General features: G+C 39.6%; 1 long non-coding RNA gene across 1 annotated transcript in view; it reads right to left on the bottom strand.

Annotated features, from left to right (window-relative positions):
• Nucleotides 1-23,875, bottom strand: part of LOC108396811 (uncharacterized) — a 58,172-nt gene extending 34,297 nt beyond the window's left edge. Inside the window, exon 1 of the long non-coding RNA XR_012133551.1 lies at nucleotides 23,688-23,875. This is a non-coding gene — a long non-coding RNA (uncharacterized lncRNA). The remainder of the gene's footprint in view (nucleotides 1-23,687) is intronic.
• Between the last annotated feature and the right edge of the window lie 857 nt (nucleotides 23,876-24,732).

The following is a 24,732-nucleotide window of genomic DNA, read 5'->3' as shown; positions in this document are numbered from 1 at the left end:
GTGCTGGCCAATCTGACACTATGATAAATCACTCCAAACACTGAGTTTTCACATGACGGTCGAGGGTTCTCAGTAGACTCTGTTGTATGGAAATGCCATAGACCAACACAGGATGCTCTGCTCATGAACAAACCAGGGATTTGTAAACAGACACATTTTAGGGAAAAGATATGTGTAATAAACATTTGCTATCTATGTTTTACCAGGTGTTCAGGTTGCAGTTGAGTTAAATGCCTATTAAGCAAATCTTCCCTTTACAAACGGCTTCTTGTCTATACTCTGCTAAAATGACTTAGAGTTGACAAGTTTAAATATTAAACCAATATTTTGTTTATTGTTTTTAGCTACAAAATAACATGTGAGCTCTCCTCACTCTTTATCCTCAAATTTTAACAAATGACATCGTTCTTTGCTAATAACTTTTAACTGATTAGATCTTATAAACCCAAACGCTGTTGGACTTGATGATGGATTGATGCATTGCCCAATGCAAATGTACTTGTAATGTCTACCTTAGTTTGCTGTTGGAGAGCTTGTCAATACACCAGTGCCTTAAATCCATTTTCTTGGTAAAAATGTTGCACTTTTCTGATTATTATTCAGAAAGGCAGCTTCCTGAGTTATTTCTGCTCCTGCACAACATTCATGATAGCAATTTGAAACTTTAACAGTTTCAAGGTTATCAAATGATTGAAAATCCTACCGCTTACTTCAAGGTGTAATATATACAACTGTGCTGTCATCCATTATAGCAGTATAATAGTTTTTCGTAATGCCTTTCATGAACTGCTGATTTAGAAGTGTAAGCCTAACTTCCGAAGGCGCTTATCAGTCTCAAGCTGGGGAAGTATTGCTTAACTGGAAAACATCAGTCCAGGGCTCTTTGTGCTACTTAGAAAAAAGAAACCAAGTTTCATCTCTCTTTTAGATAGTGCCAGCGCCCTGCCCTGTGAAGTCATTAAAGTGCATTTGCAAGAAGAAATAAACAAACAAAGTTGTAGTTTATCTGTGTCTCTGAAGGGCTAATGCTAATCAGCAATTAATCTTAGAAGGAAGCATTGGATTTTGCAGATTGTGGAGATTAAGTTAGAAGCAAGGAATTATTGAGAAAGATGATGGAAATTCTGCTAAATTAAAAATACAGTGAAAGTCAGACAAATTCATAATAAAGCTGGAAATTAAAATCAATCACTATTCAAAATCTCCCTTCTAAACTCTATTCATGCGCTGAATTTTGGTTTAGGGGTCTCTGGCTGGAGCAGGAGGTTGCTTGAGTGAGTTTAGAAGGTGGCATCTGTTTAAGTAACAGATGTCTGTGTCACTGAGGTGCTATGTTCTTCCTTTTTACATATGGGGAAATTGCTGCTGAAAGAGTTTTATTGTCTTTATGCAAATGAAAATACCATATTCTTCTCCTTAAAGAGTTCCTTTTCCTGATGTGAATCCACAATAACCATAAAGGTCCTCAATCTCATAAAAAATTTTTCTTTTGATATTTTGGAATAAAGTTTCTTATGAACTATCAATGATGCATGAAGTGGGGTTTTGGGACTGCAGACACACTTGCTCTTAAGGAGGCCCCACTGTGCTCTCTTTGAAAGGTGATCCCTCACCTGCTGTATGTAGCACCATCAGAGCCAGGACCTGGAGAGGCACCAGCAGCCCCTCAGCTAGCTAAGGGTGGTTGGGAGGTTGCTTTATGGTGGGATTTCTTTTGTTTTCCTTTTGGTTTGGAAACTTCGAAGGTTTTTAAATTGAAATATAGTTGATATATAATATCATATGTGTTTCAGTTGTGTAATGCAGTGATTTGACAATTACATACATTTTTAAATGTTCACCATAGTAAGTGCAGTTACCATCTATCACCATACAAATATATTACAATAATATTGACCATATTTTAACTTCATTCACTTGGCTGTCATTTTTTAGAAATCTGTTTGCTCCTTTCATTTTTCAGAAGCGATGAGAAAGAGTAGTCATCCAAAAACACTTTCTAAGTTGGCACATAAAATTAACCATCACAAGTATTCTGGGTGAGTAAATGGAAAGTATGCATAAAGAACCACATTTCTGCTGCATCCAAAATACAGTGGTTCCCTCAAAGAAATGTACTTGTACCATTGTTTGAGTTGCAAACTGAACTATTCATTTATTTCATGAATGTCACATTTATTTAAAAGTACAGAAGAGAGACAAACTATCAATATTCAGATTTGGGTATGTGAGACCCATCTTGATAATGAATAAGTCTGTCATTTCAAGGAAAACAACCACAGTATTTGTTGCCAGTGATAAATTAAAACTTTCGAGTGAAAAAAGTTTGAATGTTGGAAAACTTGAGTGTATCATCATGAGCTTGCCTTCTTAATATTTAAAGACTTGTCCAGTGAGTGTGGTGGTGTTATTAATGAATGTGATTTCTTTTACATCATATAATGAAATGTGTCAACATTTGTTAGATCTGCATAACTCAGTGAGCCACTATTTTCTAGTTCCAGAACCATGCATGGTAAACAGATTCATTCAAAGTGCAAGGTAAACTAATGGACTGCAATGAAAAGACTAAGAAAAGTTCATTGATACGGTTTCAGATTTCATACACAACTTAACCTTTAACAAACTACCACTTGTTGAGTTTTGGTATACTATCAAAAAAGAATATTTACAGTTATCTAAAAAGGCAATTAGAATTCTCTGAACTTTTCAAACTATACATTTGTCAAAGGCCAGATTATTTCACATATTTCTGCAAATCAAGATATCACAGATTGAAAGCAGAAGCAGATACGGGAACCCAACTACCTTCTATTAGGCCAACCATTAACAAGGTATATTCTCACAGAGGTCTTCAAAGACCATTTATTTAATCAAATGGGTTATTAAAAATGCCTGGAAGAACTTCTGTCAAAATAATTTTCTTGTGGACAATTACAGATACTAAAGTGGTTTCAGGAGCCCATGAGGGGGTCTCAGATTTCTCAAGATGAACAATTAATTTTACACCCATGGAAATAATTCAGCTGTGGCAAACCAAATATTTCTGGATACCAGCAGCTTAGCACTAGGGAGGCCAAACGAACATTGCGGCCAAACCTAGCTCATTAAGTCCCACTGGCATACTCCAGAAGCTCAGTGTACCCTCTTCTGGGTCCTGCTCTATTCTGACCCCATAAGAATTTCTGAAACTATCAAAGTGTTTTTTATTTATCTTAACTATCTAAGTCTTCCAGGAACCTCCTGTCCTGCTCCAAGTAGCTCAAGCCAGTAGCTCAAAGTACACTGTTCATGCTTTCCTGCAGGCTACTAAAAACCAGATGGGCTTAATATCATTGTCACCAACTTACATCAGTTACTACAATTCTGAGAAAGTTGGGACATGTCCTTTTTCTAGGAAATGGGACTGTAATTAGCATCTTAGCAGGAACTATGAACTCTGAAATAGGAAGAGACCTGCTGCCTATTTAAGGCCCATGGGAAAAAGGAGAGGGCATACAGGTAGCCTTTGAGGAAAGTAGAGTACTGGTGCACACCAGGTATAGACTCTTCCTTAGTACTTGGCAGAGGGTGGAGGACTTGGGGGGAGAGGGAATGAATAAGGAGCTGAGCTTCCACAAAAGGCATAGCTATGTTAGACATCTAGTTGTGAAAATGTTCTGGTAGCATAAAAATATGTATTTTTTTCCTGAAAATATAGTTCTTATGACTTCAAGATGTCCCTAGTGTCTCTAAAGCCACTCCAGCTAAAGGAGAGGATGTGCCTCAAGGGCCTAATGCTTCTCCCTTATTAAGGCTTACCCTAGACCCATTTCCTCTGACCCTTCTTTACACCAAAAGCTAACAAAACAATGACTATTTAATGACTCCTCCCAGAGAATGGAGTTGTCTTAGCTCAGTGAAGTTCATTTAATGTTGGAAATTTAAAAGGCAGGCTTGAAGTAGGCATGGATTTCAGGTTCCTAACTCCTGAAAACAGCAAAGGTTGGACCACTTTCCTCTACTTCTCTCACTCTCCATTTTCTTTGTTTCAAAAATCAGTTTTGGGGAAAGACTTCTCTGAAGATTGAGAATCTTAGAAAATATCCCTCAAGCACTCAAATGAGCTGTTGGGCCCTCTGCCTCTCACACTGTCTGCATGTTTATGGAATTAATACATTTTGGTATTTCACAAAACAGAACACTCAGTATGTAGGTCAGTGTGGCTTAGAGAAAGTTTTTATCATTATTTGAAATTATTATTATTATTATTTTATTAAGGTATCATTGATAAACACTCTTATGAAGGTTTCACACAAAAAACATTGTGGTTATTACATTCACCCATATTATCAAGTCCCCCCCATACCCCATTGAAGTCACTGTCCATCAGTGTAGTAAGATGCTACAGAGTCACTACTTGTCTTCTGTTTGGAATTATTTTTAATTATAAATGCTGACATTTATCTCCATTACTGGAGGCAAATATGATTTGCTAACTTCATAAATCAGTTTTCAGAGATAGTTATAAAACTTTAGTGAAGTTGTTTGAATTGAAGGAGGTAGAATAGATCAAAAGACTTCATAAAAAAATATGCACAGGTCAGTTTTATGGCTGTAATTGACAGGAAGACAGGCATGGAGACTTTGTCTAAAAATGGTGAAGCTCAACACTCACCTCTTTAGTACATCAGCAGTTTAGTTATTTGTGAAAGTCGCACACAGACGTCATTGGAATGTCTTTCATTGGTTCTGTTATTTCCCAGATGACCCAAGAAAGAGAAAGGGACAGCTAGGAGCTCAGGAGAATGCTGACTGAGCCACTTTGTTGCATTTCTCAATCACCAGAACTGAGCATCTAAAGACACACTATACATCTGAGTGTAGATGGAGATAAAGAGAAAATCTGTACCATCTTCCTCATCATCTTTATCCCATTCCTGTCCTTGACAAACAGCCCCTGGATCTTGCCTCCATGTCACTAGGCAGGAGGTGATAGAGTAGAGAGCAGAGTGAAATGGATGCGATGGTCAGAGAAAAGTGAGAGTCTACGATTGTGGGTAAGGGTGTGACTGTACCTAGAGGAGGAGTGGAAAGCTCAGGGTCAGAGGCAGGGGGTTGCCTTCTTAGATGGAGCCTAGATCGCACTTCCTCTGAAATGGATTAACAGGAAGGTGTTTTGGTGCAGCCCAGATCATGGATGGCAAATAGATTTCCTGGGGAAGGTCTTTAAAAAGACAGAACTGCCGGTTGCCCCATGGGTTCTACCTTCCTTCCCTGCTCCCAAGGGCTGCTCCGATGACAGCCTTGAGATAATGATGTGTTTTGAGACCATCTAGACTGTATATGTGACTGAATCCATTTAAGGCTTCTATAAAACCTTCTAAGATTTGGTAGGTGAGTGTGGGATTCCATTCTTGCCGCTGCCCAAGACAAGCCTTGTATGTGTCCTCCCTAACTCACTGAACCTACCACCTAGCAACCTCGGGCTGCCTGTCTCCCTCCTCAGCCTCTCCCTGTCCTCCACGGACTGGGGCAGATCTCAGATTACACCTGGGAAGCTCCCAGGAGTTCACAGACCAACAAGGTTTCTTCTGGGTACTGTGGCATTCTGTGTTGAAATTGATTTTGAGGCCAAGTTTAGGTTGTGGTGGAAAGAAGGTTGTAATTCATTTACAGTATCTGCCATGGGCATGGCAAGGTGATTGCACATGTGTGTAGCATATTTACCACATGCTTCCAGTAGCCTCCTGAGTGTGTGACTACCTCTTACTTCCACATTCTCAGGTCTAAGGTCACCTTGATACTGGGTGACGTTGCCTGCCTTAAGATTGGCATGTGTATGACAATTCCCGGCAGGGGCACTTCTGTCTCTTCTTGTCCTTCAATTTCTAGAAGACATAAGGGATTCAAGTCTCCATGTTCATTATTCTCACAATCCTCTTCTCTGGTGCTGTTCCCAGAATATTTTCCTAAAACTGCCAGAGATGCCTTCCATCAGTCTCCGTATTCTCCCAAATGAATGACAAAGACAAAAACTAAATTATTTGTAACAGAGTGAGACTATTCCCCTGGGCCACTTAGATTCCTACAATAGTTCAGTGAAATGACAACCAAATAACTTCTTTATTTGTTCCTTTCTCTTGACTAGCCACCAGAATGTGAATAGTTTTTCAGGAAATCCAAGTTAAAGATGGCTTGTTCCCTCTATTTGTATTGCATTTTAATGTAATTGGTTGTTTTCCCCCATTTGTTTCAGGGTGGTGACACAGCTTTGGGGACCTGGGGATGATGAAGTGAATGAGGAAGGAGAGAGAAAGAGCACACACAGGAGAAACCCCATCAGCAATACTTTCTCTTATTTATAGTGACAACCTCAAGTAGAATATAAAAATATATTTAGGGAGATGACAGCTTTGTTGCTTCTTGATCACAAACCAGCATTTAGGAATTCACTTTTGTGAGCAGATAAAAAGGGCTGCATCTTGATAAAGCAGGATGAGGAAAAAGGGGAGAGAAATCAGGCGAAGGGCAACCTGTCCTAGACAAAACCAGTAGAAGGACTAACACGTTAACGATAAGGGAGAGTCTCAGATTATTAACTGTGGATACCCTGAGCTGAAGGTGGAGGAAAACCTCTTCCCTTCCACAAATTAGGATTCCAGAAAGGCAAAAAGTCCTTAGACTTGCGTTCCAATATTAGGATTTATATTTGAGAAATCACTCCATGCTCAATTTATCTCACATCAAAATGAGAGGGCAAAGAGGGTGCATGAAAACATTTGCGGCATTACCTATTCCTGTGTTAAGTAGAAGCAGTCGGCAGGTCATAAATGGGTCCATGCTTGAAGAATCAAATGTAAATGTACTCTGTGCTAAGCCTCAATGATAAAATGATGAAAAAGAAACAGATCCTGCTTTTAAGAAATGCACCGCAATAGAACCAAAAGTTTACAAGTATATCTGGTTTTATAGCGCTTTGCTTTACTGTGCTTCCCAACACTGTAGTTTTTACAAATTGAAGGTTTGTGGCAATCTTGTGTGGAGCAAGTCTGTTGGCACCAATCCAGCCAGCTGATTTGAAATGAGATCCTTTGACTGAGGCTGGGATTGTGAGTAAAGCATCTGTCCTCAGAGTGTTCATTAGTGGGTCTGGTGGCAGTGCCTCTCAAACTTTGCTCCCTTAGAATCATCTTGGAGCTTTCAGAAATCCTGAGGTCCAGACTACATGTCACACCAATTAAATCCATATCTCTAGTAGTAGGACAAAGACGTCAGTATTCTTTAAAGCTTCCCAGATAATCTCAAGGTGAGACTGTTTGAGAACCAATGGCTGGGCTGAAGGAGCAGAAGAAATGGAAACTGTTTGTGTGGAAAGACTTATGTGGACTGTCGGAAGAACTGGATTCAGGATCTCTGCATCTTATTAGCTTCATCACTTTGATTAAGTGACTATACCTCTCACAGCCTTGTTTTCATTAGCTATAAAATGAAGTTAAGTACCAATTCCCAGATCACCTCCAGGATTCTAAGGAAGACTTAGGAGATCACAGTTTTATAGTTTCAGAAGCGCTTTGCAGACTATAACATACTGTTGTTAATAGAACATCATATTATGGCAATGAAGATCTTCAGAATCTCCAATCCCTCATTCCGTTTAACGAATATTGGCAACCTTGTAACTACCTGAAGTGTGATTGGCACAATCTCCCCAACTCCATTTTTGGCCACTCTCCTGTTTTGGTGCTTATGACTTGTTTTCCAGTGTTGTCCTGGCATTCAGTGACTGTCCTGGACCATGGATGTAGTACCCATCTAGAAAAGAGGTTATTCAGGCAGCCAAGGGCTAACCTTGCAGCCAGGATTTAGTGAACAGAAAACATACTTAGCTAGGATTTCAAGGGCCCAAGTACTGTTCTCTATTCTGGAACTACTATGTTATTTCCATACAGTATATTCTTTTTTTCTGACTGGAAGTTTAACCTTGATGCCACCTCATCACATCCTTTCTCTGTCTTGAATTCTTCTGAAATTGCTAAATACCTTGACTTGAGTCTTTCATGTTTTAATGGTTATTGCTTTTGTTCAACCTTTTAACCCAGAAACTAATTACTATATTTCTGACTTTGACTGGGGTCCTAGCTTCTATTTCAGACATGTGTTTTGCCCACATTTTGGGTTTGGGCCCACACTACCTCTGAACCACGGTTAGAACAGGATGATATTCATCACGACTGGCTTGAGCCTCTTCCTCTAACATAACTGCATTCTTTCTACTCTGATATTGCTCAACTACTATCAGTTCTTATTTTTGCTCCTTCACCTACTAAAATATTTAATGATCTGCTACTGGGTGCTAATAATAGCATGGATTTTTACAATGGACTCTTGCATATATCATACTTTAAATAAAAGGAATAACTGTTTTATAGTGAAAATTCAGGCATTATGGGAACAAGATTAAGCCACGAGAGTTTAGAAAGTGTCTCTGCGTAAATGGCTCCTCACCTGGATCCACTATTGCCTCTCTTTCACGTTTTCCTTCCCTACTGCCTAGAAAGTCTGTTTCTCCTCAACTCTTCTCCTAATATATGAGACACACTAAGAACACACATGGGAAACATTTAGATCCTTGGAAATAGTGTAACATCAAGGCTTCCTAAACAAGAAGTAAAATCAAATATACAATATTTAGTTATAACCTCAATGAAAACTTTAAAAGACTTATAAATAAAACCAGAAATTTTTACTGTAGGGCCTAAAACAAATCTAGAAGTAAATGGAGGAACAGATTCTTGACTGAAATAAGGCTGAAATGGCACAAAGATAAAATTCTAACAAATTAATTTTAAGTTCAATGTAATTTCAACAAAAGTTATAAGACAAGTTTTCATGATTATAACTTAAAGAGTCCAAATTTCATCTGAGTGAATAAACAAGTAAAAATAACCAATGCTGTTTCTAAAAAGAAGAGTAATAACATCTATCACTATGCAAAGTCATTACAATATTATGGACTATATTGTCTAAGGTGTACTTTTGCTATCATGGTAAATATTTCATAATGTTTATAGTTGTTGAATCTATATTACGTTATACACCTTAATCTAGTATAATAGTCAGCTATATTTCAACTAGAAGATAAAGTCAAATATACTGCAATAAAACAATTATTTTAAAAAAAGGGTAATAATGAGGAACTCACTTTGCTTAATCACAGACTGTGATAATTCATTAATGATTCTAAACAGAATGGCATTTGGTGCATGATTCAACCAATAAATCAGAACAAAATAAACTGAGCACTACAACAACAGATATTAACTATTAACTATAGAGCATTTAGTATATGGGGACTGATAGCATGAATAAACAAATAATGCTTGGTTAGACATGGGGATGGGGAACAAGTTAAATCCTCACTTTAAGTACCAAAAAAATTCCAGTGGATTGAGAGTTAAAATAAATAATGAAGTCCTATCAGAACCAGGAAAAAATATATATATATATAAATATATATTATATATATCAATAATTATCTGCTCTAAGAATAAGGAAGGACTTTCTAAACACAAAAGCAATGAAAGTAATCACAGCTGAAAGAACTATCAATAAATTTGACTACTTAAAAATGAAAAGTTCTATGTCATATATACATTTAAAGATAAAAGACACTTTGGGAAAATATTTGAAACATGCATGATAAATGATAGGAGCCATTAATCTATAAAATACTCATACAAATTGATTAAATGAAAAAAAATCCTTAAACCCAATAGATATAGTCAAAATGACACAGCAAGTAACTCCTAGTAAAAGAAATACAAATGTTCATTAAATATAGAGAAATGTTCAGCTAGATCAATAATTCAAGAAATATGCATTAAACAATAGAAAACTATTTTCTACCCTTAAGTGTGCTAAAGGTCAAACAATTTCTCATTCAATATTTAGAGGATGGTAAGTGTGAAAACTGGTACAATCTCTAATGGACATAGTCTGCCGTAAGGTTCACAGTACCATAAAAATTCTTATCTTTTGATGTATTAATTCTCTGGAGGACCATCCTGAAACAATAACAGATATATGCTCAATTTATTGTGGTCTATCACAGGGTAACTTTAATGTAAATAAAATAACTCTAAATGTCCAGCAATTGGGGGATGATTTAAAATTATTATATATGCACAAAAACATTATATAGAGTCACTAAGTCATGTTTGCAAAGAATATTTAATAGTATGCAAAATTACTCCTAAAGTGTCAAGTGGAAATAAAACATGATACAAAGTGGGATAACACAGTATGACAGTTTCCCTACCATATGATCTACATTTAACCATTGCTGTATATTGAGGTCTTTTCCATGTGCATAATCCATTTGATCCTTATATGGTAGGAAGGGGAAATATTACTTACTTTCTTGGGTTGATAAAGAAAGAGACTCACAGCTGAAGTTTTATCACAAACACACACACACACACATATATAAACTTTGTATTTCACATATATATAAAAAATATGGAATTGGCTCAAGTAATTCTGGAGGCTGAGAAGTCCCAACATGTATAGGCAGCAAATTGGAGACCTTGGAGAGGCAAACATTAATCTCGTCTAGAAACACCATCACAGACACACCCAGGGTAATGTTTGACATAATGTCTGGGCACCCTGTGGCCTAGTTAGGTTGCCACATGCATCACCCCCAGTGAGGCTGGAGCATGATAAGCAAGGGGTAACGGGCTGCACGCAATGGCATAGAATGGATCATAAATAATGTGGGAACAGCAGGTGATCTACTGGAAGGCACTATTGGAGGAGGTTGAAAGGACATGAGAGCCAGTTGGCCTGCGAATTGAACCTGGGCAACTGGAGACTCCTTATCCCCTCCCTTTCCTTGGAAAGTATGTTCCACCCATGATTCCCCTTCTAGGAGCCACTTCAAGGATGCAGCCTTGAGAGAGTAATGTGTTATTGAGACCATCTGGACAGTATACATGACTGAACCCCATTAAGGGCTCTATAAACCCTTAAGCTTCGGGGGCAGGTGTGGAAATTTATTTGCCACGTGGCCACCTAAGACAAACCTTGTATACAAGTTCCTTTGCTTATTAAAACTGCCACCTACCAATCCAGAGTGGTTTGCCTCTTCCTTCTGTCTTTCCTTGCTCTCCATGTATGGGGCCAATTTTGAATTTCACCTGGGCAACTCCTGCGGTTGCAAAACAACAGGCACCCAGAGTAAGCAGAACTGAAACTGACCAATTGCTCAGAATAAGTAGGATTTACATAAGCAGAGAGGTGGGGAAGAACATAGTTTCAATTAGAGCAATAAGTTTACAATGTGAAGCTGATGTATAGTATGACTGTCTGATACGAAAGCACTTTAATTCTTCCAGGTATTCCATTCGTTGGGTAGGGAGTGGGGCTGCACCAACTTTAGCTGACAGCAGTTTTATTTTAACTAACATTTTAGGAAGGGCCAGGTATAATCAATGCAAAGCTCATTTTTAGAACCCCAGCTTTTCCTTACTCATACTATCTTATGTTTAATGGTATGAGGAACTCAGGAATGGTTGCAGAAAATTGAAACACCATCTATATCAAAAGTATCAAAACTTATTCACACATTAAAATGAGCAATCAGAATTTAACAATAAAAGACAAATGGACAATACTGTCCAATTTTATCAGTCATGTTATGTTAATGATGAATGTAACTGTACTGATCATAAATTTAAGAAAAAATAAAATATTCATTGTGAAAGAGTAAATACAAATCTGAAACCTTAGCAATGCAACATAAATGAACAGAAAGTTTACATTAGATTTCAATATTTGATTAATTTAATTTTATTGCAAGTAAGCTCATCTCTTCCCTGTAAGCAGATTGTAACATAAGAGGATATTTATAACATTTTATAACTATTCATAGTGCAATGTTAAGGAAACATCTGAACATGCTTTTTATTTATGTATTTTGAGATAGGTAAAGTTGAATAACCTTTAGAAGAAAGAAGCCAGGTTCTCTATTGTTTCTTATGTTTTGCTTTCTCTTAACTTCTCTTTATACGTTAAAGTTTAACAGACTGGGAAGTAGAACAAACTGGAAAGTTTAGGGTCAGTTCTTTCCTATTCAACCCACATATGGTAGCTCTCATTCAGCCTTTCCAGCTCTTTTTACTTCCCTTTTCCTTTACATCTGAATTGGTCACCTTGCAGAAATCCAGTTCTGAACCAGCTAGGCTGTTGCTTTCTCTGCATCTCTTCCAACCTGCTATTGGAAGGTACCCCAAGTACCAGGAATTCAGCATCTTCAACCTCTGTGAGCCCCTGATGGCATCAGTTAGGCTGAAATTTCCTTATCAGCATCTCATCTTTCCCATGCCTTCATTATTGCCCTCAAGACCTCTGCTCAGCATTTTGCCTCACACTCAGTAATAGACCTTTCTTTGCATCCCTGCCTCTGTCAGAGAAACAGATGCCTTCCTAAGTGTTTCACTGATTAAAAAAAAAATTCTCCCTCCCTATTCTGGTCTTAATATTCACCAAGTTATCCCGGCCTCCGATCCCTGGCATACCACAAAGCACAGGGTGTAAGAAGCTCCTGGTTCATCTGAGCTCGCTCACCTCTGCCTTGGTACCTGTTTCCTGCTTGCCCAGTGCAGCCTGAGGAGACACACTTCCCTGGTTATCTCTTCTTCTCTCTGTCATCTTCACCACTTTTGTAAACACATTTAAATCTCTTTCATCTAACAAAAAAAATAAACAACAACAAAAACCAAACAAATATTCCTCCCTAAATATTAACCAGCACTACCTCTTCTCTTCACAGACAGGTGTTCATCTTGAACACCTCCACTGCTTACGTTTCCCATCCATGTCTACTCTACGTGCTGTCATCTGGACTTTCTCTACCATTTCACCAAAATTGCTCTTTCCAGGGTCATTAATGCTGTTCCATAGAACAAACCCCAGTTCTTATTTTGTAAAAATCCTTTTGCAGCCATGGACACTATTGCTCAAATTCTCTTTGCTGACACTTCTTTTCCCTTGAGTTTTATGTAACACTGGCCCACGGTTTTCCTCCTACCATTCTGGAAGATTCTTCTCAACATCTTTTTAGGCTCATATTCCTCCTTTAACTCTTTAAATGTGTACGAGTTTCTGTCTTAAGCCCTCTTTCTTCAGATTTTACCAACTCTGAATGACTATCTGCTACCATGCAGTGATTTTCCTATGACTTCCTATAACTATTTGTAATCCTGGCTGCCTTCTTCAGGTCCAGACCCTTCCATCTAGGGTGATCATATAATTTAATATCCTGGTCTGGGCTCTTCTGAGAGTGAAAGGTGTCACATTAATAACAAGCAGAGACTGGGACCCTCCTTGGAAAACCAAGGCATATCATCACTTTAACTAAAACCAACTGACATTCTCAAAAATTAAATTTAGAGTTAAATGCCATATGACCTATCAGTGTCACTCCCAGGTGGTATTTTTATGTTCACATAAAAACTTGACCACAAATGTTGATAGCAGCTTTTTCTTTAATAATAATTTATTTTTATATTTTTGAAGAACATTATGTTTACTAGGCTCTCCCCTACCCCAAGTTCCCCCCACAAACCCCATTACAGTCACTGTCCATCAGCATAGTAAGATGTTGTAGAATCATTATTGTCTTCTCTGTGTTGCAAAGCCCTCCCCTTTCCCCCACCCCCCACATTATACATGCTAATCTTAATACCTCCTTTCTTCTTCCATGCCCTTATCCCTCCCTACCCTCCCATTCTCCCCAGTCTCTTTCCCTTTGGTAACTGTCAGTCCATTCTTGGGTTCTGTGATTCTGCTGCTGTTTTGTTCCTTCAGTTTTTCTGTTGTTCTTATACTTCACAGATGAGTGAAATCATTTGGTATTTGTTTTTCTCCACCTGGCTTATTTCACTGAGCATAATACCCTCTAGCTCCATCCATGTTGTTGCAAATGGTAGGATTTGTTTTCTTCTTATGGCTGAATAATATTCCATTGTGTATATGTACCACATCTTCTTTATCCATTCATGTACTGATGGACACTTAGGTTGCTTCCATTTCTTGGCTATTGTAAATAGTGCTGCAATAAACATAGGGGTGCATCTGTCTTTTTCAAACTGGAGTGCTGCATCCTTAGGGTAAATTCCTAGGAGTGGAATTCCTGGGTCAAATGGTATGTCTATTTTGAGCATTTTGCGGAACCTCCATACTGCTTTCCACAATGGTTGAACTAATTTACATTCCCACCAGCAGTGTAGGAGGGTTCCCCTTTCTCCGCAACCTTGCCAACATTTGTTGTTTGTCTTTTGGATAGTGGCCATCCTGACTGGTGTGAGGTCATATCTCATTGTGGTTTTAATTTGCATTTCTCTTTCATAACTAGCGATGTGGAGCATCTTTTCATGTGTCTGTTGGCCATCTGAATTTCTTCTTTGGAGAACTGTCTGTTCAGCTCCTCTGCCCATTTTTTAATTGGATTATTTGCTTTTTGTTTGTTGAGGTGGGTGAGCTCTTTATATATTTTGGATGTCAAGTCTTTATCGGATCTGTCATTTACAAATATAGTCTCCCATACTGTAGGGTACCTTTTTGTTTTATTGATGGTGTCCTTTGCTGTACAGAAGCTTTTCAGCTTGATATAGTCCCACTTGTTCATTTTTGCTTTTGTTTTCCTTGCCTGGGGAGATATAATCATGAAGAAGTTGCTAATGTTCACATCCAAGAGATTTTTGCCTATGTTTTTTTCTAAGAGTTTTATGGTTTCTTGACTTACATTCAGGTCTTTGATCCATTTTGAATTTACTTTTGTGTATGGGGATAGACAGTGATCCAGTTTCATTCTCTTACATGTAGCTGTCCAGTTCTGCCAGCACCAGCTGTTGAAGAGACTGTCATTTCCCCATTGTATGTCCATGGCTCCTTTTCGAATATTAATTGACCATATGTGTTTGGGTTAATGTCTGGAGTCTCTAATCTGCTCCACTGGTCTGTGGCTCTGTTCTTGTGCCAGTACCAAATTGTCTTGATTACTATGGCTTTGTAGTAGAGCTTGAAGTTGGGGAGTGAGATCCCCACCACTTTATTCTTCTTTCTCAGCATTGCTTTGGCTATTTGGGGTCTTTGGTGTTTCCATATGAATTTTTGAACTATTTTTTCCAGTTCGTTGAAGAATGTTGTTGGTAATTTGATAGGGATTGGATCAAATCTGTATATTGTTTTGGATAGGATGGCCATTTTGACGATATTAATTCTTCCTAGCCAAGAGCATGGGATGAGTTTCCATTTATTAGTGTCCTCTTTAACTTCTCTTAAGAGTGTCTTATAGTTGTCAGGGTATAGGTCTTTCACTTCTTTGGTTAGGTTTATTCCTAGGTATTTTATTCTTTTTGATGCAATTGCAAATGGAATTGTTTTCCTGATTTCTCTTTTTATTGGCTCATTGTTAGTGTATAGGAAAGCCACAGATTTCTGTGTATTAATTTTGTATCCTGCAACTTTGCTGTATTCTGATATCAGTTCTAGTAGTTTTGGAGTGGAGTCTTTAGGGTTTTTGATGTACAATATCATGTCATCTGCAAATATTGACAGTCTAACTTCTTCTTTACCAATCTGGATTCCTTGTATTTCTTTGTTTTGTCTGATTGCCATGGCTAGGACCTCCAGTACTATGTTAAATAACAGTGGGGAGAGTGGGCATCCCTGTCTTGTTCCCAATCTCAGAGGAAAAGCTTTCAGCTTCTCACTGTTCAGTATGATGTTGACTGTGGGTTTATCATATATGGCCTTTATTATGTTGAGGTACTTGCCCTCTATACCCATTTTGCTGAGAGTTTTTATCATGAATGGATGTTGAATTTTGTCAAATGCTTTTTCAGCATCTATGGAGATGATCATGTGGTTTTTGTCTTTCCTTTTGATGATGTGGTGGATGATGCTGATGGATTTTCAAATGTTGTACCATCCTTGCATCCCTGGATGAATCCCACTTGGTCATGGTGTATCATCCTTTTGCTATATTTTTGAATTCGGTTTGCTAATATTTTATTGAGAATTTTTGCATCTACATTCATCAGGGATATTGGTCTGTAATTTTCTTTTTTGGTGGGGTCTTTGCCTGGTTTTGGTTTTAGGGTGATGTTGGCTTCATAGAATGAGTTTGGTAGTACTCCCTCCTCTTCTATTTTTTGGAAAACTTTAAGGAGAATGGGTATTATGTCTTCTCTGTAGGTCTGATAAAATTCTGAGGTGAATCTATCTGGCCCGGGGATTTTGCTCTTTGGTAGTTTTTTAATTACCGCTTCAATTTTGTTGCTGGTAATTGGTCTGTTTAGATTTTCTGTTTCTTTCTGGGTCAGTTTTGGAAGGTTGTATTTTTCTAGGAAGTTGTCCATTTCTCCTAGGTTTCCCAGCTTGTTAGCATATAGGTTTTCATAGTACTCTCTAGTAATTCTTTGTATTTCTGTGGGGTCTGTCATGATTTTTCCTTTCTCATTTCTGATACTGTTGATTTGTGTTGACTCTCTTTTCCTCTTAGTAAGTCTCGCTAGAGGCTTATCTATTTTGTTTATTTTCTCGAAGAACCAGCTCTTGGTTTCATTGATTTTTGCTATTGTTTTATTCTTCTCAATTTTATTTATTTCTTCTCTGAGCTTTATTATGTCCCTCCTTCTGCTGACCTTAGGCCTCATTTGTTCTTCTTTTTCCAATTTCGATAATAGTGACATTAGACCATTCATTTGGGATTGTTATTCCTTCTTTAAATATGCCTGGATTGCTATATACTTTTCCCTTAACACTGCTTTCACTGCATCTCACAAAAGTTGGGGCTTTGTGTTGTTGTTGTCATTTATTTCCATATATTGCTGGATCTCCATTTTAATTTGGTCATTGATACATTGACTATTTAGAAGCATGTTGGTAAGCCTCCATGTGTTTGTGAGCCTTTTTGCTTTCTTGGTACAATTTATTTGTAGTTTTATACCTTTGTGGTCTGAAACGTTAGTTGGTAGGATTTCAATTTTTTTGAATTTACTGAGGCTCTTTTTGTGGATGGTCTATTCTGGAGAATGTTCCATGTGTGCTTGAGAAGAATGTGTATCCTGTTGCTTTTGGTTGTAGAGTTCTATAGATGTCTATTAGGTCCATCTGTTCTAGTGTGTTGTTCAGTGCCTCTGTGTCCTTACTTATTTTCTGTCTGGTGGATCTGTCCTTTGGAGTGAATGGTGTGTTGAAGTCTCCTAAAATGAATGCATTGCAGTCTATTTCCTCCTTTAGCTCTGTTAGTATTTGTTTCACATATGCTGGTGCTCCTGTGTTGGGTGCATATATATTTATAATGGTTATATCCTCTTGTTGGACTGAGCCCTTTATCATTATGTAATGTCCTTCTTTATCTCTTGTTACTTTCTTCGTTTTGAAGTCTATTTTGTCTGATACTAGTACTGCAACTCCTGCTTTTTTCTCTCTATTGTTTGCATGAAATATCTTTTTCCATCCCTTGACCTTTAGTCTGTGCATGTCTTTGGATTTGAGGTGAGTCTCTTGTAAGCAGTATAGAGATGGGTCTTGTTTATTTATCCATTCAGTGACTCTATGTGTTTTGATTGGTGCATTCAGTCTGTTTACATTTAGGGTGATTATCGACAGGTATGTATTTATTGCCATTTCAGGCTTTAGATTCGTGGTTACCAAAGGTTCCAGGTTACTATCCTTACTATCTAAGTCTAACTTAACTCACTTAGTATGCTGTTACAAACAGAATCTAAAGGTTCTTTTCTATTTCTTCTTCTTTTTCTTCCTCCTTCATTCTTTATATATTAGGTATCAGATTCTATACTTTTCCTCTATCCCTTGATTGGTTTTGGTGATAGTCAATTTAATTTTGCATTTGCCTCACAATCAGCGGCTCCACCCTCCCTACCATGATTTTATTACCTCTGGTGACAGGTATCCAACCCTCAGAACACTTCCATCTATAGGAGTCCCTCCAAAATAGACTGCAGAGATGATTTGTGGGAGGTAAACTCTCTCAGCTTTTGCTTATCTGGAAATTGTTTAATCCCTCCTTCAAATTTAAATGATAATCTTTGCCGGATAAAGTAATCTTGGTTCCAGGCCCTTCTGCTTCATGGCATTAAATACATCATGCCACTCCCTTCTGGCCTGTAAGGTTTCTGCTGAGAAGTCTGTTGTTAGTCTCATGGGCTTTCCTTTGTATGTGATCTTATTTCTGCCTCTGGCTGCTTTTAACAGTCTGTCCTTATCCTTGATCTTTCCCATTTTAATTACTATGTGTCTTGCTGTTGTCTTCCTTGGGTCCCTTGTGAAGGGGGATCTGTGGATCTCTGTGGCCTGAGAGATTATCTCCTTTCCCATATTGGTGAAGTTTTCAGCAACTACCTCCTCAAAGACACTTTCTATCCGTTTTTCTCTCTCTTCTTCTTCTGGTATCCCTATAATGCGAATATTGTTCCACTTGGATTGGTCACACAGTTCTCTCAATATTCTTTCATTTTTAGAGATCCTTTTTTCTCTCTGTGCCTCAGCTTCTTTGTATTCCTCTTCTCTAGTTTCTATTTCATTTACTGTCTTCTCCACCATATCCAATCTGCTTTTTATACCGTCCATCATGTTCTTTAACCATTGGATCTCTGACCTAAATTCATTCCTGAGTTTTTGGATGTCTTTCCATACCTCCATTAGGATGTTGATTATTTTTATTTTGAACTCCCTTTCAGGAAGAGTCACAAGGTCCATATCATTTAAATCTTTCTCCAGAGTTGTATTAACAATTTTACTCTGGTCAAAGTTCCTTTGGCATTTCATGTTTGTATATGGTGCCCTCTAGGGTCCAGAAGCTCTATTCTGGAGCTGCTGAGCCCCTGAAGCAATGTCGGGGGTCACAGGGGAGCGGTACTGGGGGTAGGAAAGAGCTGTTCTCCACCTCCTGGCTCCTGTGCCTGTCTCCACTGCCTGAGCCAGTGGGACAAGCACACAGGCATAAGTTTTTGTCCCAGAGCAGCCAGATATGGATCCCTGCTTTCCACAAGCAGCCGGAATCCCAGTCTCCCCAGGAACTCTGCCTGTATTAACTTTCCAACCTGGTAGTCATGCGAGTCTCATGAAAGCACCATGAAATGTAGGTTTGTGCTCCCAGCACAGATTTCTGGAGCTAGGTATTCAGCAGTCCCAAGCCTTCCACTCCCTCACTGCTCCTTTTCTCTTCCTCCCGCCGGTGAGCTGGGGTGGGGGAGGGGCTCAGGTCCCGCGTAGCCACAGCTCTGGTACGTTACCCTGTTCCCTGAGGTTTGCTCTTTTCTCCAGGTGTGTGCAGTCTGATGCATCCTCTTTCCTGTTGCTCTCTCAGGATTAGTTGCGCCAATTAAATTTTCTAATTGTATCCAGTTTCAGGAGGAAGCCTCCATCTCTCCTCTCATGCCACCATCTTTAATCCAAGTTCACAGCTTTTTTTAATAGTCAAAAAGTGGAAACAGCTCAAAGTGCATCAACTAATGAATGGGTAAACAAATGTGGTATATTGAAATGATGGAATATTATGCAACCATAAAGAGTAATAAAGTATTGATATATGAAGCTTGAAAACAGTATGCTAAGTGAAAGAAGCCAGATGCAAAGGCTAAATAATATATGATTCTACTTATATTAAATGTCCACTGTAGCCATGTTCATAGAGACAGAAAGTATATTAGTTGTTTTCCAGGGGCTTGGAGAAAGGAAATAAGAGGATTGACTGTTAACAGGTATAGGGTTCCCTTCTGGGACAATGAAAATGCTCTGGAATGAGGTAGTGGTAATGGTTACCCAACTTTGTGGATATACCAAACTAAAAACTACCAAATTGCCCATTTCAAAAGTGTCAATTTTATCATATATACATTATATCTCAATTGAAAAGACCTTGAAAAATAGACCTTTTGAACTTAGTGTCCTACATCCAGGAACTCCTATTTCTTATCTCATTGAATAAAACCACCCTCCATAGAGACACTTGAGCCTAAAATCTGAGAACCATCCTTTACTTCTTTCTTCCATCACTGAATTCATTCAAAGAGATCTTTTATCTTTACATTAAATCTCTGTATCTCTTCTCTGCTCTCCACTGACACTGCCCATGGCCTTCAGTTCCTTCTCAACTTACCACCATTCCTTCACTCAGAAAATATTTATTAAATGCCTATTATGTGACAGACTCTGTTCTAGGTACATGCCATGCATGAGGGAACAAAATCTACAAAGATCTACATTGAGGAGCCTACATTTTAGCTGGCAGAGAACAATGCAAATATAAGATTTAATAAATGAGTACATTATTTTATGGTAAATTAAAAAGGAGTAAGTACTGCAAAATAAAACAGGGTAAGGAGACTAAAGAATGCTTGTGGGATAAAGAGTTGCTACTTAAAATAAGGAGTGAAAGATAGGCCTTACAAAAAAGGTTACATTTGGCCAAAGACTTAAATGAGGTAGAGGTGTATTTAGAGGAAAACATGGGCATATCTGGAAGAAAAACATTTTCAGGAGAAGAAATAATCAAAACAAAAGCCCTTAAAAGGAAGTATGCCTGGACAATTTGAGGACTGACCAGGAAGGAAGACAGAATGTCTGAAACAGAGTGAGTCGTGGAGGGAAAGGAGGTGAGGTCAGAGAGGTGATGGAGAGGGCAAGTTGTGTCACTTCCTGTGGAGTGGTCTGATTTGAAACCCCATTCAGGTAGATTTACAGAAAGAAATTGGTAGGAGAGGAATTGGGACAGTGAGTATAAACAACTCTTCTGAGATTTGCTTTAACTGGGAGCAGAGAAACATGGCATAGTTGGTGGGGAAAGCGGGCCAGGAGTCGGATTTTTAAGATGGGAAAAATAACAGCATATTTATATTCTCTTGGGGATGACCCATGAGTGGAAAAAATGTCTTGGGAGAGCTAGGGGAGAATTGTTTTGAATAGGTGATATGGAATGGAATCTAGGAGTGGGAGGGCCTGGATTTAGGTGGGAGCACAATGAGTTCATCTCTGCTGCCAGGCATGGGGTGTCAGGATGTGCAGGCACCGAGGGCAGGTAAATGTGGCATTAAGTGGCTATGTAGGTTCTCTTCTGCTTGCTTTCATTTTCTTAGTGAAGAGGGAAGCAAGGTCAACAACACATATGAGGCTCCAGGAGGAAGAGTGATGGTTTGAAGGAAGAGAAGTGATGGAATAGTGTCTGGGCAGTGGAGGGGTGGACGAGCATGCAGCATGACTGCTGGGCAGCCCCATGGGAGGGTCCTGGTCATGCCCTAAAATGAGGTCTGTCAGTGAAACTGCCTCTCCCTCAAGAGCCTGTTGTCTCCAGTTGGCCTTGTTCACATATCCAGTGGCTAGGACAGGGCCTAGCTACCAGCAGGCACCCACCCCACCCTGCCTCCAGTCTCACCTCCTTCTAATTCATTCTGCACACAGCTGTCAGAGAGATTACTGTAAAAACAATGTCATTGTATCTTCCCACACCATGGCTTCCCCTAGACCTCAGAATGAAGTGCAGCTTTTTACCATAATGTAGACGCTCTTCCTAGTCTGGTCTCTGGGTTCATTTCAACCTCATGTATTATGTTAACCCTCATGCCACGCACTCTAGAGCCAGCCACAACAGCTGCTTAGAAGTTCCTGTGATGTGCCTTCTATCTCTTTTGGACTATAGCCTTCACCTTATTGACATCTCAAGGACTGAGCTTATTAATCACCTCCTCCAAGAAGCATTTGCTGATGTCCTCCTCACACCGCCTCCTCTAGTTAGATGCCCCTTTGGTGACCTCTATCACAACACTTCCTATGCCATATTATAATTGTCTCTTCTCTCTGTTCCCCAAAGTATTTTATGTAAATTCTAGGACAGCAGAGTGCTATTTATCTATATACTAAGCTACTACCATAGCATCTGACATATAACAGATGCTCAAAATATGTCTGTGGAATGCAAGCAGGAAAAGTAGGAGTCAATAATGGCTGTTGATTGTCTATCTGGGTAGGGACTGGTGGATGTTAACACATAACATAAAGCAAGAAGATTCAAAGCAGCCATTCTCAACCTTTTAGGATTATTTGCTTAATTCACTGACTCTTTCCTACTCCTAAATGTGCTTTATGGCATATCTTTGACTTTTACAAGTGAAGTGGTTGTGATTCATTTAAAATTTAACTTACTGATGTGCCACTGTAGGACATACTCTTTGAACAGTTTTTCGTATTCTGGAGTTAGACGGCTCTGAGTCATGCTCACTCTCTTATGTACAACTAGCTAAAGGGGAAGAGGCATGCACGCTAGAGTCTGTTAAACCCAGGTTGGATCTCCACCTCTTCTCTGCACATCTCTAAGTCTCAATTTCTCATTTGCATTAAGCTTACTGTAATTACTGTACCATATATAAGTACTGTATTTTACAATAATATTGTAATTCCAATATTACTGGAGCAATATCATAAGGATGGCATTTTGTAGGTGAACAATACATGCTAGCTAGCTATTCTAAGTGTGATCTAAGATTCTCATTGTCTCTGCTCAGAATAAAGGGCGGCTATAGAGCTGAACAAAACCAGCTGTTCCACTTGACAAACTATCTCTTCCTCTGCTTACTGAAGTCTGCCTCCTTCTCCCCTTTAGGTCTTACTTTCAATGTCCTCACCTTCTCTGGTTAGTCCTTCTACACTAGTTCTCACTACACTTGCCCCCATTCCCTCCAGTTCACCTGCCCCTATTCCTCGGCTCCTGCTGCTCATTTGCTGTCACAACCCTCCAGTTCCTTTGCAGTGTTTGATCACCATGTGTAATTCTAGGGCACAAGTCTCGTAATTATCTGGTTCAGAGTTATAGCTCCAGTGCCTCCCCCAGAGTCTAGAACATAACTGATAGGCAATCAATATCTGATGAATGGCTAAATTATACTATATTTTGATCATACTGGCCAGTCAATTTGTATTCAATATTTTGGGGAATTGCTTAACTTCAGTGAGATGCCTAGAAACTGTGTCTCTGCCTTCCTACTATGAGGAGAGTATAGAAATCATCAAATAGGGCCAACACCAGGTACTAGGGGTTGTGGTTTCTGAGACTTTGTCTCTCCCTCCCCATTCCCAAGGGCTTCACCACTGAAGAATATTGATAGTTCGAGAAAGATGGTTCAGTGCTTGGAGAAAAATTTGTAAGCCTGGACATCTTTAAAAATTCTTAGCAGTGCATGAAAACAGAGGACATCTAGAAAAATAAGTAGTTTCTCAAATAAAGCCTCTGTCAAGAAAGAAATATAATAAATATAAAATCTATTGGCCATGCCTTAAGATGAGATTCGCAACCCAGCAGCCTGCATTTTGCCAGCAGCTGAGGGAGAGCGCCAGAATGTGTTAAAACACTGATCATGCCCTGCAGTCGTTTACAAGCTGGCTGGAGAAGTTGGGACTGACATCCTTGAAATCTAGTGAGAATACAAGTCGATATAAATTATGGGCTAAACCATGCTTTACAGAGGAGTACTAAAGGTACTGTAACTTTCATGCAGAAGGCCTGGGGAGAGGGAAGACCACTGAAGCTAAAAGCTTCCCTCAGCAGCTGGGGCTTGAGGGTAAGGCAAGGCGTGAATGCGGTCAGCGCGAAGAATAGCGTCCCCTGCTGGTGGCAGGCTTACCTTTCACATAGGAATTACGGCCATGATGTGAGTCTGCGTTAAGTAGGCGGTGAGCACAGCCTGGCAAACCGCATTGCCTGTCACCTGGCCACCCGGCAAAAGTTGTGCTTCCGGCTGTTTGTTGCCTCCTGCCTGCGGCGGAACAAAGCAAAACTAAATCAACGCCACAATAACGCAAAACAAAACAAGAATTTGTTTACCCACAGGACTGGCAGCAGGTGGAGATTCCAGGTTCCTGCCAAAGGAACCATAAGGACACACCTATAAAAATGTGTCTGACTAACCAGTTGCCATTTCCCATAGAAGGCGAATGATCCGAAAACAGATGACAGCAGGACACACAGCATGCCAGCGCATGGGTGGTGTGGTCATGCATGGTGGGTGTGACTGTGAATACACATGTGTCTGTGTTGTACGCATGTGTGTGGTGTGTTGTAGTGTGTGTGTGTGTGTGTGTGTGTGTGTGTGTGTGTGTGTGTGTGTGTGTGTGTAAGGCACACGTTTCCTCCCTCCCCTGGCACCAGTTTGGGCAGCCTCAGTTCTTGGCTGCTTAAGAGGCTAGGGGAGGTTTGGAGCGCATCCCCTGCTACCTTTGCCACTTCTGGGGGCACCCGGCATCCCCTTGTGCCCACTGCCCACCTGCAAAGCCCCTCCCTCCAACCGGTTTCTCCGCTGTGGCTGGAGGGGGCCGCGCTGCTCTGGGGAAGGCCAGGTGGAGCATGACTTTGATGGATCGCAGGGCACCCGAGGCCGGAGACAGTGAATGAGAGGGGCTGCGCCGCCGACGCGCGCGCCTCCACCCGAGGTTTGTTCTGATGAGATAATTTTTCTCATTAACCTTGATAGTTCTCTGCTGATATACGGAGGATCTGTTTGCACTAACATAGGACTTTTTTTTTTTTTCATAATCCTTGTATACTTCCCAGGGAAGAGAATGTGGACTGGTGATGGCCTGCAGCTGCCCAGCTGTTGAGTAGCAGGGTTGCCCACCTACGGGTACCCGGGGCAGACCTGGAGGGAGGAGCCCAGCCATCCCTGTCTTGGC

Source organism: Manis javanica, chromosome 7 (assembly GCF_040802235.1).
Source record: "Manis javanica isolate MJ-LG chromosome 7, MJ_LKY, whole genome shotgun sequence".
NCBI classification, from domain to species: domain Eukaryota; kingdom Metazoa; phylum Chordata; class Mammalia; order Pholidota; family Manidae; genus Manis; species Manis javanica.
This window is presented reverse-complemented; position numbering and strand designations above follow the sequence as displayed.